The sequence below is a fragment of the Cavia porcellus genome, unplaced genomic scaffold (genome assembly GCF_034190915.1).
Source record: "Cavia porcellus strain 051 isolate PalLab524CR breed Dunkin Hartley unplaced genomic scaffold, mCavPor4.1 scaffold_25, whole genome shotgun sequence".
Lineage (NCBI taxonomy): Eukaryota > Metazoa > Chordata > Mammalia > Rodentia > Caviidae > Cavia > Cavia porcellus.
This window is the reverse complement of record NW_026947508.1, coordinates 677,569-696,228: the sequence shown is the minus strand read 5'-3', so window position 1 is coordinate 696,228 and position 18,660 is coordinate 677,569. Positions and strand designations below refer to the sequence as shown.

The window sequence follows — 18,660 nt, the reverse complement described above, 5'->3', positions numbered from 1 at the left end:
AGATGCCCTACACAATGCCATCTTTTTTGTTTCCTCCTTTCAGCATTGGGGATTGAAGCCAGGGCCTTTGTACTAAGCTCCATCCCAGCCCATTTTTAAAATTTCTGTGTTGCAGCGGGGTTTTGCTAAGTCAGTAAATTGCCCATGCTGGACTCAAATATTCAAACAGTCCTGCCTGAACCTCTCAGAGTACTGGGACAGGGGCTGGGGATTTAGCTCAGTGGCATAAGCGCCTGCCTTGCAAGCAGGCAGTCGTGAGTTCGATCCTCGGTACCGATAAAAAAGAAAAATCTGAAATCAGAGTACTGGGACGACAGGTGTATGTTATCGGGCCAGACTTTCCATCCTTCTTCTAAAGCCTGTCCCAGAGCCGGGCCCCGCATCCCTCTTGGATGTTCTGTGGCTCAGGTGCCAGTGCCCCTGGCCTGCCCCTTGCCTTGGCCTTTCACTCGCTGGGGTGGATGTCACCCAAGCCCCTTCTGCATGCCCTGTGGGGTGGTGGGGCAGCAGGATGAGGCTTTGTGGGGCTCACACTGCAGCAGGGAGATGAGGGGCGCCAGGGGAGCCAGGAATCAACCATAAGAGAGAAGCAAAGCTGGCCTGGGACCACCTTGTTGTGGGAAGGCTGCTGTGGCAGCCTGAACGACACAAGGTTATGGGGAGATGCTCCTGGGCAGATGGGGTCACAAGGGCAGTGTGGAGGGCAGGGGCAACCTGGGAGGGAAGAGTGGGACATGGGAGGGAAGTGTCAACATTTCAAGCAGAGGAGTGAGGTGATGGCTACAGGATACTCTGGCTTGGTCGGAGTGGGGAGAGAGGAGCCCAAGGAGGGCAGAGCTTAGGGGACGGGGGCTTCATGTGGAACTGCAAGCAGGTTCCTCACTCCCAGAGCAGAGTGTTACCTGAATGAGAATGCACCCAAGTGTTAGATGGGCATGGCAGATCAGGTGGCCCAGGTGCGCCATGACCAAAGGCCCATGGGTCGAGCACACACACACTCCCATGGCATCTGCTGAGGGTGACCTGAGTGCCCTCACCAGCAGTGAGCTCCCACACCAGATTAGATGCTGGCTTCTCCCAGGAACGTGGGCTCCTGGTTCAGGGCTGGGAGAGGAACCCAAGAGTCTGGAGCTAAAAGTAAGGAGGGACAAGGCACTGACATCTTTGCACTCAGGAGGCTGAGGCAGGATGGCCATGAGTTCAAGGCCAGCCTGGGCTACTTGGTGAGACCCTGTCTCAAAAAGCAAAAAAACCAAAATGAAACAAACAGCAAGGAGGAACTGCCGGAAGGATGGGTCTGAAGCATGCGAGGACGGGAAGGGCAGGCTGTGGGCTGAAGGTCTGAGTTCTTCCTCCCAGGTGCACACAGCAAGAAAGGAAGCTGGGATGCAGAGAGGCAGGGAAAGTGTCAGAGGCCGGGTGCCCAGGTTGGGTGAGGTGGCCCTGAGGGCTGTGGCCTGGCGCATAGGGAGGTCAGCACAGGGACAGGGATGAGGCACCAGCTGCAGGATGGGGTACAGAAGTCCACACGTGTGCAGCGAGGTGGCACAGGCCCAGTCAGCCCAGCACTCTGAGAGGCTGAGGCAGGAGGATAAAAGTTTCAGCCCAGCCTAGGCAACCAAACAAGATCCTATCTCAAAAAATAAAAAAAGCCTCTGGGTTCAACCCCCTACATCACACACACACAGTCACCTGGAGTTCCAGACTGAGAGGCCCGTCCCAGGGAATTCCTTTCCCACCTACCCAGCCCCGGCTGACCCACACTTTGCGATCCGGGAGGGCGGCGCGGCCCCTTTAAGCCGCTCGCACACGCGCGGCCGGGAAGGAAGCGCGGGCGTGCGCTCTCCCGTGGGCCGTGCGCGGTGACGCGGCGTGGGGTTTCCCGAGGCTGCGGGCAGGGGCCGCCGCGCCCATCCCGATGGCTGGAGGCGTCTGAGGGGCGGACGACGGCGGCGGGCGGCGGCGGCGGGCGCGGGTGGCGGGCGCGGGCGGCGAGGGCAGCGGGCCGGGACCGGAGCACCGCCGCGCGGACCCGACTCCTCGCCGGCTCTGCCCGCGGGCCGCGAGCGCAACGACCGACCGGCGGCGGGGAGGCGGGCGCAGGGCGAGGTGAGCACGGCCGGTCTGCCCGCCAGCCCTGCCCCGGAGCCAGGCCCCCAACCTCGGCCCCGACCCCGGCCCGGCCTGTGGGGTCGCCGCCGCCCCGGGCCGCCACGCCCGGGCCCCCCCGCGCGCTCCGCCCCACCCCCACCCATCCAGCGGGCCGCGCCGCTCTCCGCCCCGCCTGGGTGGGGCCGGGCCTGGGGGTCTGGGGGCCGGGGGTCGGGGGCCGGGCGCGGGCCGGGGTCTGGGGAGCCGGGGCTGGGGTCTGGGGTCGAGCGCGGGCCTGGGTCCAAAAGCGGGTTGGCTGACACGGGCATCGCCCCCGCGACGGCAGCAGGGCGGCGGCGCGGTCGGGGGCTCCGTGGCGGAGGCTGCGGCCTCGCGGGCACCCAGCCTGACCCAAGCCTGTCGCGACGTCGCCCCGCGAGACTCGGCCGGAGGCACCGGGCGGGGCCGCGCCCTCGGCGCGCCGGAGCGGAGCCTGGGCCTCTCCTTCGCCTTAGCTGCGGGGCGCGTGGCCCCACAGAGACCCCGGTCCCCGGGCCAGACCCCGGCCCGGAATGAATGGGCTCTGCGTCCGGCCGCCGCGACAAGATGGCGATGCGCGCCTTTGTCAGCAGGGCCGCGCCGCCCGCGGGCCGGGCGGAAAACAAAGGCCGGCAGGGCCAGCGACTCGGGGGGCGGAAAGCGGGGCCTTGGGCCGAGGCCCCGAGCCCCCACGGGCTGCTGAGAGCCGGCTCCGCAGTGATGGGCCCGGACTGTGGGCCCCGCGACGTTCAGGTCAGCGTTCGCTCGCTGTGCAGATCCCCTCTGCAGGGCGGTTCTCTGGCGATGGCCGTCACTGTTGGCAGTCTTTATTTTGGGAGGGGGCGATTGTGGGGCTTGTGGGTGAATCACGCGTAGGTCTAAGCCCACAGTGTCGGGTTGGGAAGTATTAGTGGTTTTTGTGTATTTTTAAGTTGCTATGTGAGAGGACAAATCTCAAAAAACACTCAGTGGTCAAGTAGTACCTTAAGATTGATCTAAGAAAATGTAGGTTATCTTTTCATGATTAGCAAATAAATAGAAATATTAGTTCTGTGAAAAGTTCTAATCGAATGAGGATTTTGTGGCCAGCATTGTTACTAATTAGGTTTAAGTTCTTTTCTGGTTTGAAGCTGTAATTTATTTTTGGGGAAAGGGCTTTTTATCTGAAACTAAGGTTTTTAGTTCTCCTGCTAATATTAGTCTCTTCTCGATTCTTCCGGACAGTACATATTGCAAAAAGAAAATGAGCAAGCAGTTCCCTTTTTGCTTCCTTAACTGACACTGGGTGTGTGGCCAGGGATGGATCTGGTGCCACCAACATGGAGACAGGTCTGCAGCTTTCAGGCAGCAGGCAGCCTGGTTTCTAGACCTGGCGATCCTTTTCACAGGCAGTGTCCGAGATGGAGTGCTGCTGCTGGGAGGGCGAGGCTGGGTTGCAGGGGTCTACCTGGGTGCTGACTCCCAGGCTGCAGGTGCCACAGTCTCTTGGAAAGTGAATCTGCTAGGTTTCCTGGCCTTCGAGGTCCTGTACTGTTGGACTCTGGGGGACCTTGAGGCCCAGTGTCAGCACTGGCTCATCTGGTGCTGCTGGAACCTTAAAGGTGGTTTGTTGGTCTGTTTTTCTTGTGCTGAGAATTGAAACCAGGGCCTTAATACTTTTTGTTACATTTTGAGATAGGGTCTTGCTAAGTTGCTCAGGCCGGACTAGCATTTAGTGCCTCAGCATCCCAGAGTGCATGTACTACCACTTTTGGGTCAAGGGCATTTTTGCACAAGATTTTAAGAACACACAGCTTTAACTGGGGATTGACACTTGTATGAACACACTGGACAAAAATAGTTCTTGTATAATACCTGAGTTTACAGCAAAGTTAACTCAGACAAGTACTAAACGGAATGCCCTTTAGTGATGCTTAAAAGATGATTTTTCTTTGTTATCCTCAGTTATTTCTGATTTTGGGGGAGGGAAGTCGAATTTCCTCAGATACAAAAGGCTGCAGAAGTTGGGCATGGTGTCCTATTAAGCCTGTAATTCCAGCTATTTGGAGGTTGAGGCAGGAAGATGCCCAGTTTGAGGCGACTCTGTTCAACTTAGTTCAGTCTGAAAAATGAAAAGGCTGGGAATGTGACCCAGTTAGAGCACTTGCCTAGTTTTGGTGATGCTCTGGGTGCCATCCTCTGTCACCCTGCCCTGGGCGGGGGTGGGGGTGGGGGGTGGGGAAGCAATAGAACTGTCTGTGAGTAAAGCCATAAATGTGTTTCATGCCTAGTGGTCCAAGAGTGTATCATGCAGGCAGGTTTATGTTGTTCCCTTGAGAAATAGACTGACTTTATGAGAAGGTAATTAATTTCTCAAAGCAGATATTTGTGCAGTGCTGTCAGAATTATACAAGCTTTGTTCCATCAGTTGGCTGAAAGTTTGTGTTATTCATTGGTTTTACTGGGAAAGTTACAGCTCTAAAAATAGCTTTGTGAAGGGGATAGAAAGGTCTTTTGGGTGTCTGTACTTACTTACTTAATTCTTACTCTAGTGAGCAGCACTGGTTTTATTTTGGAAGTGCAGTATTGGCATTTATTATAATTTCTTCATTGGATTGTTTTTCTCTGCCCAAGAGATTTGGCTCATGTCAGTCTCTAAATTGGATTAAATTCTTGCTGCCTGGATTTTGGCTTTGGCATTAGTGGATTGGTAACAGATATTCCCAATTTCATTATCAGGGCTGGACCATATGGCATTGTTATTTTGAGACCCTACTTAGTGTAAGTCATAAGACAGGGAACATGAATTTTTAAGATCTTTCTAAAACCTGGCTTAAATTCTCATTTCAGATTCGTGTATGTTGACTATTAGTCAACAGTTGGAGAAATTATGAAGTAGTTCAGTTAAGAGGTTGTTTTGGTGAATAGAATAAAGGAGTAAAAGCAAAATTAAGCCAGGCAGAGTAGCAGCGTTGTGTACTCTTATCATCCCACTCACTCAGGAGACTGAGGCAGGAGGATTGGAAGTTTGAGCCTAGCCTAGGCAATTTAGAGACTCCCTGTCTCAAAACAAACAGAAGACAAATTTAAATTGAAATAGAGCAGAGAAATAATTTTTTTACCTCCCCCAGTTGAGAAATAATTTACGAAATGGAAATGCTTTAACAGTAAGTATGTGGACTGTGTACTGATGTATGATTATAGAGGTACCATGTCATGGTAGCTGTCAGAAAGCAATTGGAGGACCATGCCCCCCCCCCCCCCAGTGCTAGGGATTGAACCCAAGGCCTTGTACAATCTAGGCAAGAACTGTACCACTGAGCTATACCCTCTGCCTGGTCCCTTTTTATTTTTATTTATTTTTACTTTTTTGGGTTCCAGGGATCAAACTTGCGACCTTGTGCTTACCAGGTAGGTGCTTGTGCTGCTGAACTATATCCCTGGCCCCCTGGTCCCCTTTTTAAAATTTGATACAGGATCTCTTAAAATTCTTGGGTTGACTTCAGACCTGCAATCCTCCTGCCTCAGCCTCCTGAGTAACTAGGAGGCTGTTTGCCACCACCATGGGTGGGACCACACCCATTTAAAATTTGGAGTTTTGTTGTGGGACTCTCATTCCCAAGCCATAGCCAAGCTATCTCCCCGCCTTGGAGCTGGCTCACAGGCGAGTGTTCTGCTGGGTGCTCTTAGACTGTTCCGCCTCCTTTTGTGTGAGGCCTCATTAAGGGCCACAGAGTTCACTGAAAACTACTGCTGGCTTCCAGTACTATAAAGCACAGTGCCTTCTTTCTGTTTTTTGGGATTTTTTATGTGGTTTTTTTTTTTTTTTTTGGTACCGGGAATCAAACTACAACCTTGCGCAAGCGCTTAAACCATAAATCCCCAGCTCCTTTCTTGTTTTTAAGGAAGTATTTATCTTTAGAATTCTGACATTTCTATTTTCCTTTTTTTTTTTTAATCGGTACCGGGGATCGAACTCACGACTGCCTGCTTGCAAGTCAGGTGCTTATGCTGCTGAGCTAAATCCCCAGCCCCAAATTCTGACATTTCTGAAAGCTTACTGATTTAAAAACCAAGATTATCTGAGATAATTCTTAGCATTATTCACTTGAACTCACCTTTACTGTTGGCAAAAGGTTATAATAGGCTGATAAATTGTGCTGGGCCCTCAGCTAGGGTCCCTCCTTTGGGGAGAAGCACCTAGGGTAGAGCTCCGCTGTCCACTGGGAGCTGGAGGACTGGGTGCAGGTGCCTTGGGTAATTTGTTCCCATGGCTCACAGCTGCACTGTCTGCAGAGGTGGCCGTTTCTGTTGCTGGTGGCCTTACTTTGCCAGCATCTCTTTGAATTTAGGTCAGGTGCTAGAGGATGGCTCACTGGGTGGCCTGAGCCTCCTCCCCTCAGGGTCCAGAGTAACTTTGGGGAGGGTGAGGACACACATACCAGTCCTCTTTGCAGATGGTGCCACTTGCCTCACGTATTCTCCTAAATCTTTCCTCACATTGTTTTTCCCAGACAGCTTTCTTATCTTGATAGGATGACCTTGAACCTAGTGCTTCATTTTGAAAACTGGCAGTTACTATGTGTATTATTTAGAGGGTACACACCACCGCCACTTGTACTGATTATTTTTTTTACTTACAGACATTCACTTAGCACCTTCTTGGCTGGGTGCTGATGATAAACTGTGGAAGTCAGAAGAGGCCCAGAGCCTTTGTGAGTTTACAGTTTAGGGGGGAGTCTGACAAGCAGCAACCCCTAGCATGTTCTAGAGTTGAGAGAAGCTCTCCAGGGAAAGTTGGAAGTCAGGATTTGAGTGGAGGTCTGTGTGGCAGGCAGGTGGAAGGAAGCAAGGGCAAGAATAGTGTGAGTGGTTTTCCTATAACAGCCAGCCAACCAGCCTCCTTCACCTGCTACGTCTCCAGCATCCAGAGTGATATCTGGTGTGTGACAGGCACTCAGTAATTGCTTACTGGTGAGTGAGAGTCCTGTGGGGAGAAGCAGTGCAGGGCAGCAGGAGCCTTTTCTCCAGTGATTGTGGTGGTCCTGGGAGGGGAGAAGACTGGCTCGATGGGCCAGCCCTGTGTGGAGCACATAGGAGGAGGGAAGCAGGCCAGTTCAGACTGCCAGTAACAGACTGTGGGGCCTGAGACCTTGTGGTTGGGTGTTGGGGAGGGCGCTGCAACCCAGGCTTCTGTGCGGCTGTCTGGGTAGCAGTGGTTGGGAGTGCACAGAGTGATGGGTTTGCATTTGCCTGGTTTGGGGTGGTTGAATCCTCCCTCCTGCGCCTTGCTGGGTGACCTTCTTGAGTGTGTTCTGGTCCTGCCGATCTCACCTGCTCTGCTCTGCCCTTCTAGAAGGCCCTGAGCTCCTCCCTGCTTTAGGGTTCTGTGGAGACAGCCGCTGGTTTATCATTTGGCGCTGGCTCTAAAGTGGGGTCTGAGGGAAGGGCTTGTTGAGTTCGTGACTTCTGTACCTCTGGTGGTGGCTCCCAGGAAGCATGTGGAAAGGAAGCCTACAGGAATCACCAGTGTTCAGATGGCAGCTGGAGTCCTGGGCACAGCAGTCACCTGAGCATGCCTTTCAGAGTGGGCCTGTGCCACACCACCACACCCTGTGGCTCCTGGGACTGTTCAGGGTCCATTAGGGTAAAATGGTGGGGTGATTCTGTGTTTTCTTTTTCTTTCTTTTTGAGTCAGGGTCTTGCCATGTATTATATTCAGGCCAGCCTTAGACTCATTATATAGCCTACTCTGCCTCAAACTCAACAAGATTCTCCTGCCTCAGCTTCCCAAGTGCTGGGATTACAGGCCTATGCCACCATGCCTGACCTAAAATTGTGTTCTTTATCATATTAAGGTGTAATTTGACTTTCCACTGTGTTGGCATATGCACTGATGGTAAAACTGCTGGCACTAAGACAAATCAAGGCTTGGTACCAAAGTAGTGATCATAGTCATTGTCATAGCATTCAGAAGTACTCACTGCAGAAACTCAAGAGTTGAAAAAATATCCAGTTAGTATCTGGGCACAGTGATGCACCCCTGTAATCCCAGTACTCTGGAAGGCTGAGGTAGGATCACAAGTTTGAGCTCAGCTTGGGCCATTTAGTGATTTATTGAGACCTAACTCAAAAATGTAAAGAAAGGGCTGAGGTTGTAGTTCAGTGGGAATGCCTTGGACTCAATCCTTGACACCCTCCCCCCACCCCGCCAAAAAAAAAAGAATGCAGTTAAACTAATGTTCTTGATGAAGAAATGGATTGATTTGTTACAATGATTGATTCTGTTACAACAATGATTGAATTAAGTAACTGGATTTTTAGATTTTGGTCCTTGTAACAGACTGGCCTTGAACACACCATGTGTCCTGGACTGGGTTTGAAATTGGCAGCAAACCTTCTGCCTTAGCCTCCTGAGTGCTGGGATTATAGGCTTGTGCCACCATACCCAGGTTTAGTTTCTTAATGTAGTAAGCCCTCATCTTCTCATCTCTTTTTCCGTTCTGTGACAACAGGAAGTAAGCATAAGGCACACAGGATGGGGAGTTTATGATTGAATTAAGTAACTGGATTTTTAGATTTTGGTCCTTGCAGATATTTTCTTTTTTTGTTTTTCCTTTTCTTTTTTCTTTTTTTATTTTTTTATTTTTTTATTTTTTTTTAAAGCCAGTCAAATTTAGCAGTGGGGGGGGTGGTATACCAACTTTAGTGACACTAATGTTAATAAGTTCTGATAACCCACTGCCATCGGACCAGCCTTTCTTTTTTTTTTAGATAGGGTCTCATTGTGGAATTCAGGCTGGCCTGGATCTCACAGTGACCCTCCTGCCTCAGCCTCCTGAGTGCTGGAATTATAGGCTTGCACTACCACACCTGGCATCACAGGTTTTTTTTTTTATTTGATAGTAAACAAAGTGAACCACACAGTTTGCTAACAGTATTGTTGACAGTAATAGTACAATGTACTTTCAAACAAAAGTTAGGAACTTTGGTAAACTTGACCCTGATGTGATGAACCTGACAAGATGGCTTTCCAGTATTTGAAGAATTTTCTTAGGCGATAAGTGGTGATCCTAATGCAAGACTTTTAATAGTGTAGCAACATTTGGGGGATGTATTTTAGCTCAGTGAGCTTGTATTTTGCCAAATGGTTTGTAGGTGATGCTACAAACGTGCAGATGGGTAAGATCCATTCAGAGCATAAGAATGGAGTAAGGCCAGCGACATTTGGTGAAATACAATGGTGCAAAAATCCTACAGTTTTGTATTTCACATCAGAGCTACATTTTTAAGCATGGTGGCTCATGCCTATAACCCCAGCACTGAAGAAGGTGAGACAGGTGGATTGCTAGTTTGAGGCCAGTCTGAACTACAAAATGAGATTGTCTTAGATGACAAACCAACAAATACTATCCCCTTAAGAAACTGGCCACTTACTGATTTTTTTTTTGTCTTTTTCATTTTTATCGGTACCGGGGATCGAACTCACGACCGCCTGCTTGCAAGGCAGGTGCTTATGCCGCTGAGCTAAACCCCCATCCCCACACTTACTGAATTTTTGTATAGTAAAACAGAAAAACATATACATTTATTTGAAATGATTACAAATACTCGTCTCTTTTCCATCTACCTATCTGTGAGTCAATATAAATGGATTTTCTTCCTAGTAGTCTGCCAATACCTTGCATTGCAACTGAGTATTGGCAGCAAGGGTAAGTGAGGGTCCAGCGCTTGTCTATTGAGACAATAAAAAAAAAATTGTACATGGATGTGGTGGTGTATCCCAGGACTTAGCAGGCTGAAGCAGGAGTTTGAGTGGAAAAAAATACTAAAATGTGAAGTACAGCTTCTCATTAAATCCTTTTTCTTAAAATAATTGTTTTTCATAAAAATGTAATATAATAGGCTTATTTCCAAGTGATTTAATACAAATTTTAAAGACTTCTGAGTCTTAATTTCTTTTTTTTTGAGACAAGATCTCACTGTGCAATTCAGACTGGCCTTGAACACACCATGTGTCCCGGACTGGGTTTGAAATTGGCAGCGAACCTTCTGCCTTAGCCTCCTGAGTGCTGGGATTTTAGGCTTGTGCCACCATGCCCAGGTTTAGTTTCTTAATGTAGTAAATTCTGGTAGATTCCTTGGTAGCCATGTTTCCTGAGCAGCATTCACCTAGATATCTCCTGGGCCCAGACGCCTGACCTGATACTGGTCTGGTCTCTGTGCCCACTGTGCCTTTTCCTGGGGAGGAAAGCCCAGACACTCAGCAATGGCAGAGTTGGGAAGAGATACAGACGGTTGAGGCACAGCATAGAGTAGTGGGCTGAGGAGGAGGAAGAGCCTGTGGCCGGGGTCAAGCGTAAGGCCTTGCTGTCCCTGGAGGTGTCTCTAGGGTGCAGGGTGCTCAAGTGACACAGTGGCTGGGCATGGGGAAGGACAAAGAGGACACCTGGGCTGCAAGGGACAGCAGGTGAGGAGTTGGGGGTGCTGGATGAAGGCTGCTCAGGAAAGGGGGCTCTGCCCAAGATGCAGCTCAGTGCTTGTGTCTGGAAACCAAGTAGAGCCCTGGTTCCTGTGTCCCCATTACCAAATGTGGTCGAGAATATGAGCAGGGACAGACCTGGGAGCACAGGGTCCAGACAGGGAGAGGCTTGTGGCATGGATGCTTGGATTGGTGTGAGCCTTGGTCCATGGGAATCAATTCTGTCTGCCTTGTGGCCTGGCTGCTTTGTGAAGACTGTTGGGAGAGGTGGCTTGGAGCCCCCAACCCTGGCCCACTGGCCCTCATCTGCTATTCCCTGGGCACAGGTAAAGCTGTCTTGGCCAGGCCCGTGATGCCAGTGCTTCAGCATGGGAGCCATCATGAGCTTTGCACTGTGCTGAGATTTGCGCCATTGGTGGTGTGGTCAGCATCGCCCTGAGTCTGTGCTGTTGAGACCCTTTCCAGCCAGGCGTCAGGTGGCTTTGGGCCTGTGCTTTCCGTGGTGATCTTGTGTACCTTTGGTCAGGAGTTCCTTCTTGCTCTTTGACCTAGGAGGACTCCTAGGCTGGCTTTGCCTTTAGGGTTACTAAAGTGGACTTTAATCTAGGAAATAGGTTTACCCATAGTCTAACCTGCACGTTTTTCTTCAGGGCTTCTCTATTCTACCTTCAAACACAGCTGGCATTGCATAATGCGCTTTTTTGGTTTTTTTGAAGCGAAGTTTTGGTAATGTAGTTCAGGCTGGCCTCAGACTTGCAGTTAATTCTCTTGCCTCAACCTTCTGAGTGTTGCAGTACCATACCAGGCACAATGTGCTTTTGATGTCTTCAACCACTATTCTTTTCTTTTTTTTTTTAAAGTTGGGCATTCTGTGTTCATGGCCTCCTTTCCTTCACCATCTAGCCTGTCCTTATTTTGGGATCTTGTTCCTGTTTTGTCTCCATTCTTTTCTTTTTTCTTTGTTCTTGATCTTTCCTCTCCTTCTCTCTCTCTTTCTTTCCTTCTATTTTGATAATAAAAGTGTCTAACTAGGTGTGTTGGGTACCCCTATAGTCCAAACTACTCAGGAGGCTGAGACGAGTATCACTTGAGCTCACAAGTTGAAGACCTCGTACCAAAACTATAAAAATGTTTCATGTGTATTGTAAGAAATTCTGAACATCGGGGGCTGGGGATTTAGCTCAGCAGCATAAGCGCCTGCCTTGCAAGCAGGCAGTCGTGAGTTCAATTCCTGGTACCGATAAAAAGGAAAAAGACAAAAAAAAAATTCTGAACATAAAAAAATTCATGATCTCTTTGTAAAACATAACCATAGAAGGGATGGATATGAGACACATGGTTGTAATCCCAGCATGGGAGGCTGAGGCAGGAGGATAACGGTAAGTTTGAGACCAGCCTGGGCTGCAAGGCAGATAGCATCTGAATTACATAGATACTGTCTCAAAGACTAATAAAAAGTAGAAGACTGTAACATTTTCTTTTAATCTTTATGTTGTTCATCCATAGGTGGGTAGAAATTGGGGCTCACTCAGCATACCCCAAGTGTTACCTCTTGCAACCGTGTTCTGTCACTGTTTGGTACCTGTGAGTGTCACCTGACCCTGGAGACTGATGTACAGCTGAATGGTAACTGGTGTCTCACTTTCCTGCGAAGTTCAGCGGGTTCATCTGCTGGGCATCTGGGTTTTGCCTGCTCCGCCTCAGCCTCCTCAGGTTGTGGGTGCCGTGTGGGCCCCCCAAGTGGGTACTGGGCAGGCCTAGGCCAGGCCACCTGTTCCCGTGGCTGTGGGCACCAGGCAGTCCTTATTGAGACCTCCTCTGGACCTGCCCAGCCCTGTTTTCTCCTTGCAGTGCGAGGGCTCCCAAGGCTCTGGTGGGCTCTGGAGTGTCATGCCTACTCATGACTTGCAGTTGCTGGGCAGCTTAAGCAACAAATGTGTTCTCGACTCTGCAGGGTGGAAGTGTGTGTGGAGACACCATGGGGCTCATGCTGTCTGCAGGCTCAGGGTCAGACCCAGCCTCTGAGCAGACTGCATGCTGCACTGGTCCCTTGAGCCCCTCTTAACCCCCTCATGGAGTCTGCTGGTTGCCAGAACTTGTGCTGTTGCGTGGCTGAGAGCAACATGGCATCATGTTTGTGCCTCTGTCTTCATGTGCCATTGTCTCTCCATCCTTTTCTTACTGGGGTGCGAGTCATTGGGTGGCAGCCTGCCCTGTCTGGCACTGGCTCACGGTATTGCTGGGACGTGTTCCAGGTCTGCCTGATCTCCCTGAGCATCCTTGGCCCCGCCCTCCTCGCGGTCCTGATTCACTGTTTCCTGTGTCTTCAGGTCCAAGCTCGTAAAAAATCTGTTTTAGGTTGGGAAAACTAGTAAGAGAATGTAATAGGGAGGATCAGGCATGGTGATTGGGTGGTGCACACCTGTTACCCTGTGCTCGGGAAGACGGAGAAAGTCTGTCTCAAAACAACGGTCAAGCGGAGGATGAGTGTCTCTGGGGACTTGGAGTGTTTCACAGAGTCACAGCTTGGGAGTAGAATGGGTTTGGGGAAGGGAGAGCTGTTGGGCGCTCTGCCTTGTCCACTTTTCCTGTTACAAGGAGGTCTTCATGCATGGTCAGAGCTTCTCAGGCAACCCCTTGGTGTCCACATGGCCTTGCTGCCACCACAAAACACGTTCCTGTTAGCTCCTGCCACGTCATAGGCTCCTGCTGCTTTCTGCTGCCTGGTTTTAGTTTCCTTCCAAGACTCCTTGCCTGCCCCCACTGCCCCACTGTCAGCTTTCCCAGTCTTGGGTCCCAGGGCTCCCTCTTTCCCCGAGCTGTCAGGATGAGTACTCCTGATTTGCCCACCTACTATCTCAGCGTGGTTAGTGACACTGCTGGGCCTTTTATCCTCTTAGAGCAGTGTTTCTGTCATGCCTTTACTGGTTCACCATTACTGCCTTGATGGCTTTTAACTAAATTATAGGATTGGTTCATGGTTCCTGAGCTGAATGACAGTCAGAATTCCTGGGATGTCTGCCTGCAAGTGCCAGGGACCCAAGGGTTAGAGAAACACTCTTAAGTTTATCTGCAAAGTGAGGCTTGGGAATGACAGCTTGTGTTAAGGTGACTTTCCTGAGGACAAATAGAAAGGCTTTTTTTTTTTTTTTTTAAAGTCTTGCTGTGTAGTTCAGGCTGGCTTTGAATTTACAACCATCCCCCTGCCTCAGCCATGCCTGGCTAGGTAGAGAGGCTTGTAATGTTTGATACATTGTGTCAACTTGAGAAGTCTAGAAGCTTAAAGAAGTAACTCAGCAGTTCTACATCCTGGGGTGTAGAGGACATATTTTTGGGGCTCTAGGATATTCACTGTGTCAACTTGAGAAGTTAAAAGTTTCAATGTTTCAACAGGGTCCCAGGTTCTTCGCTTTGTAAACACCTTGAACCTGTGCCAGAGGAGAGTGAAGGTGTGAGTGCTAAACTCACCTCAGGAGGGGGTGGCCTGCTTACAATATAAGAGAGGAAAAGGGGCGTGCTCCATCCCACCCCTCCTTTTGCTCTTGCTGCTTTTGCTGTCTTCTGCTGCCTTGAACAGTTGCTCCTGGCCATGCCACCTTGCCTTGTAGCCAGTTGATTATGGACTGAAAAGAAACCACAACAGTGAGCTAAGTAAACTTTTCCTTTCTTCAATTTGGGGCTGGGAATATAGCTTAGCACAGCACCTGCTTGGCAAACATAATGTCCTGAGTTTGATTCCTTGTACGAAATAAATAAAAATTTGGGTATTGGATATTTTGTCCCAGCAAAGAGAGAAAAGTAACCAAGACAGGGCTCTTGCAAAGGCCTGGGATAACAGAATTCCTAAGAGTGCTCCACCCAGAGTGAGGAAGGGAAGGGAAGAACATTTTCTGGGGGAATTGGACTTGGAGCAGGGAGTATCTGTGTGCCTAGCTAACTAGAAAATGCTTCTTTGCAGCTAGATTGTGGTGGTTACATTTTGGTGTACACCATGAAATGCCACTTAGCAACAAAGGATCTGCTAGGCATGGTGACACATGTCCATAATCCTAGCAGTCTTGGGAGGCTAGGCAAGAGGATCACAAGTTCAAACCTGGCCTGGGCAATTTAGTGACTTAGATGCTGTCTCAAAGTAAAAAGAAAAAATGAGATATTGCTCAGTGCAAAGGACTTGGTCTAAATACCCATAACGGTAAAGCAAAGAAGGAAAAAGCCACTTGGGTATCTCATATCTGTAATCTCAGTACTTGGGAAACTGAGGTAGGAGAATTGCTGTGAGTTCAAAACCAGCCTGAGCTACAAAGAGAAGCTCTCTCAAAACTAACCAAATGAAAACAAGATCATCTGTCCCAAACTCTTAGCAATAGTAACATTAGAACAGCGATTAGGTAGTTTAAAAAGCAAATCACGGCAGGTCTGTAGCTTATCATTGGGTGGCAGACTGCCCTGGGCTTGGGGATTGAACATGTTGTTATCATGTGTCAGTGTTGGAGAATCCTGTGGTGCTGTCCAGTCTGGTGCGAGTGGGCTGATAGGTAGGATACTGCCTTCCCTCTCTTGTCCCCCAGTGACCCTGCTGTGACCTCCCTGATGGGCTGTTCCGGAGACAGCAGTGAAGTTGGTAGGCTCCTTGAGATCTGTTGGGTTCCTACCACTTGTCATGTGTTCTGGTCAGTGAAGGTTACAGGTGTGTGTCCTGGGCTCAGTATGGGGAAATAGACTCAGACTGATGGTGGAACAGCAGAATGTGCCTCCCCCATTACTGAGGAGGAAGCCCCAGCCTTCACACTTGAGTTCTGTTCCCAGCCCTTCCTTGCTTTAAGACAGGGTCCCACTGAGCTGCCCAGCTGGGCACAAAGTGACAACCCTCGTGCCTCAGCCTCTCATGTAGTTGGAATGACAGGCACATGATTGGCATGTGGTTCATCTTGACTGGATTCCCAGGTGCCCATGTTGTTGGCCATGGACCAGGGGTGGTGAGTAATGTGAGGACCAAGTCAGGAGAGGAAATGGAAGCAGCAGAGAGGAGACACCTGAAGGCCTGTCTTGCTCTGGGTCAGCTGATTCCACAGCTGTGGTCTGCCTTCCTCAGGGTGCTGGGTCCCTGCTGGGAGCTTAGCAATGAGGACAGCATTTGGTGGACCTTACTGGTAACTCAAGGGTAACTGCAGGCTCAGTAAGGAGTGATTTTATTTGCTGTTCAGCTGGGAGAGGAGCAGAACTGACTGGCTTCTCTGGAGACCCTCTGTGAGTCATGACTGACTACACTGGGTGCTTACTGAGTCTGAGCACTAGGTTTGGAAGAGATGAGATCCAATGAGAGCTGAGTTTGGGAGAGAGAAGTTTTTAGTTTGTTATTTTTCAGTGCTAGGGGTGAAGCCCAGGGTCCCCTGAATGTGTAGCCATAGAGGTACGTTCCCGTCCCTAGAAGAAGTGATTTTATTGCTAAAAAATGAGATCATCTTTGTTTTTAATCTAAATATGTAGAGCAAACAGCATTGAAGCTGCTTATATCCTTATTCCTTGATATACTGAACAGAAGTTGCTGGGGTTTCCTGCATCCTTTCTGATTCTAGTGTTGGACATTCTGTGGTTCCCTGAGGGCACCCGGTCGGGTTGCAGGTGCTGGAGGAGGAACTAGCTCCTCAGGAAAGACTGATTGATGCATCCCTGCTGTACTACCTTCTTACCTAGTGTCGGGGGCTGTGGACTCTTATAGGGGCAGTAATATGGACCCAGGTGAAGTCCAGCCAGCTGTGCACCCATGCTGCCTGCCACCCTGCCTGTGAGTGGAGGGCTCCCAGCAGGCCCATAATTAAGCTCGGGCCTGAGTGTTCAGCCCGAACAGATGGGCTTTGGTGGTGGGGTGGAGGTTAGTAATTTAGGTAATGAGCGGTCAATGGATTGGCTGGGGTTTGAGGGCTGAGTGGACTGTTATGTATATGGATTAACTTGAGAAACTGTTTTTTGAGTTTTTGTTTCACTTTGCTGTACTGGTCCTACCCTGAGCTACGCCCCCAGCTGCTTTTTTGTTTTGAGACAGGTTGTATTTTTCCTGCCTCAGTCTCCCAAATAGCTGGAACTATATAGGCATATGCCACTGTTCGCTGCCTTTTTCTGAGTTCTTAGACAAATAGACCAATATGCCGCTCTCCTAGTAGTTGTTAGGCCTATGGCCTATGCACTTGTGTATATGTGTCTGTCTATTGCTCTGTCTCTGTGCCGTATCCTTCTCTGTCTCTTTCTCATCTTGCTGTATAGCACAGGCTTAAGCTCCCAGTCCTTAGGGAGTTTAAGCCTCTCTTGCGTTTGGACGCCTCTTTCTCTCCTCTGTGGATACAAGGTCTAGGTATGTAGCCCAGACTGACCTTGAACTCATACTCATCCTCCTGCTTCAGCCTCCTGAGTGCTGAATTATAAGTGTGTGCTACCATGGCTGGCACACCTTTGTCTTCTAATAAGGGAATGCATATGTCTCAGTAGTTACAAGGCCTGCAAGAAGAAAATGCAAGTGCATTGCTAAAAGTGAAAGAATAGATAAGTAGACTCCCACTCAGAACTTGTGCAGTTATTTCTGTGTGCATACCCATGAGTATTGTAAATACACCAGTTGTTTTGGAGGAGTATGTATTTCAGAGGAGTCAGTTCTAAAAAAGATGATGGGGAAGTGTTCTATTTGAGAACAATATATATAGATACATATTTACTTATTTTGCTACGTATTTTTGAAAAGTGCTATCAGGTCAATCGAAGCAGTCTAGATATCAATGTTTAAATTTCATGACCAGTGTAGCTTTTTTTAAAAATTAAGTTTATTGGTTCATTTTAGGTATACATAATGGCCACATTCATTATAGGGAATTTGTACTTGTATAATATATCTTGATTTTTTTTTCTTATTCCTCTGCCTTCCCTTCAATCCTTCCTCCCCTCCTTATTTACAAAAGCTTTGTTTCCATTTTTTCCTCCTCTTCTTGTTTTTTCTTTTCCCTTACTTCCTTTTTCCTTCCTCCCTCCTTAGTGCCCCTTCCCATTTGAATGGTTTTTTTTCCAGTTTTACAATATCTAGTACACATTTTTGATCCTTATTTACACCAGAGAAACAATGTGGTATGTCTGATTTGTTTCAGTTAAAAGAATATGGACTTGAAGGTACATCCACTGACTCAAAATGTTTCAAGTTTATCCTTTATGGCGATTAGTACTCCATTGTATAAAAAAAGCCACGTCTTTAGCCTTTCATTGATTGATGAGCATTTGGACTGTTTCTAAGATCTGGCTATTATAAACTGTGCCTCCATAAACGTGTGTGTGCATATATTGCTGTGGTATGATGCTTTTAATTCTTTTGGGAAAATACCAAAAAGGGGAATAGCTGGGCGAAATGGAACCACTAATCCTAGATTTTTGAGGAATCTCCACACGAATTTCCACAGTGGTTGCACCAGTCTACTCTCCCACCAACAGTAAAGGAGGATTCCTTTTTTCCCACAGCCTCACCAAAAGTTGTTGTTTATTGGTTGATTTCTTGATAATATCCATTCTTTCTGGAGTGAGATGCAATCTCAGTGTTTTAATTTGCATCTCTTAAATAATCAGGGATGTTGAACTTTTTTATGTATTTATTTGCCATTTCTACTTCATCTGAGAAATGTCTGTTCATTTCTAATACCAATTTTGAGACTGGGACTTTAAATTTGAGAGGCCTAATTTTTTTTAGTTTTTTATATATTTTAGATATTAGTCCTTTGTTTAAGGAATGACTGGCAAACATTTTTTCCCACTCTGGGGTGTCACTCCATTCTGTTGGTGATGTCTTTATGTGCAAAAGCTCTGTGTGTGTGTGTGCATAAAAGCTTTTTAATAAGATGAGATCTCAATCCAGGTGTGCTTGTGCACACCTATAATCCCAGCACTTGGAAGATTGAGGCAAGAGGACCATTATGAGTTTGAGACCAGCCTGGACTATCAAGTGAGTCTGAATGGCATTGTGAGACTCTGTCTCAAAAAGATAAAAACAAATAAAAAAGATGAGATCTCTGTTGAGTCTCTGTGATAGTTCTTGTGCA

At 48.5% G+C, this 18,660-nt stretch overlaps 1 protein-coding gene across 5 annotated transcripts in view; it reads left to right on the top strand.

Moving 5' to 3' along the window:
- Positions 1-1,932: 1,932 nt before the first annotated feature.
- Gnb1 (G protein subunit beta 1) overlaps positions 1,933-18,660 on the top strand; it is a 61,921-nt gene continuing 45,193 nt past the window's right edge. For 4 of the 5 annotated variants that reach the window (XM_063235114.1, XM_063235115.1, XM_063235111.1 and 1 more), the window contains exon 1: positions 1,952-2,109. The gene's annotated coding sequence lies outside the window, so the exon portion shown is untranslated. Of the gene's footprint in view, positions 2,110-18,660 lie in introns of all 5 variants that reach the window. The other variant, XM_063235112.1, reaches the window with a different exon arrangement.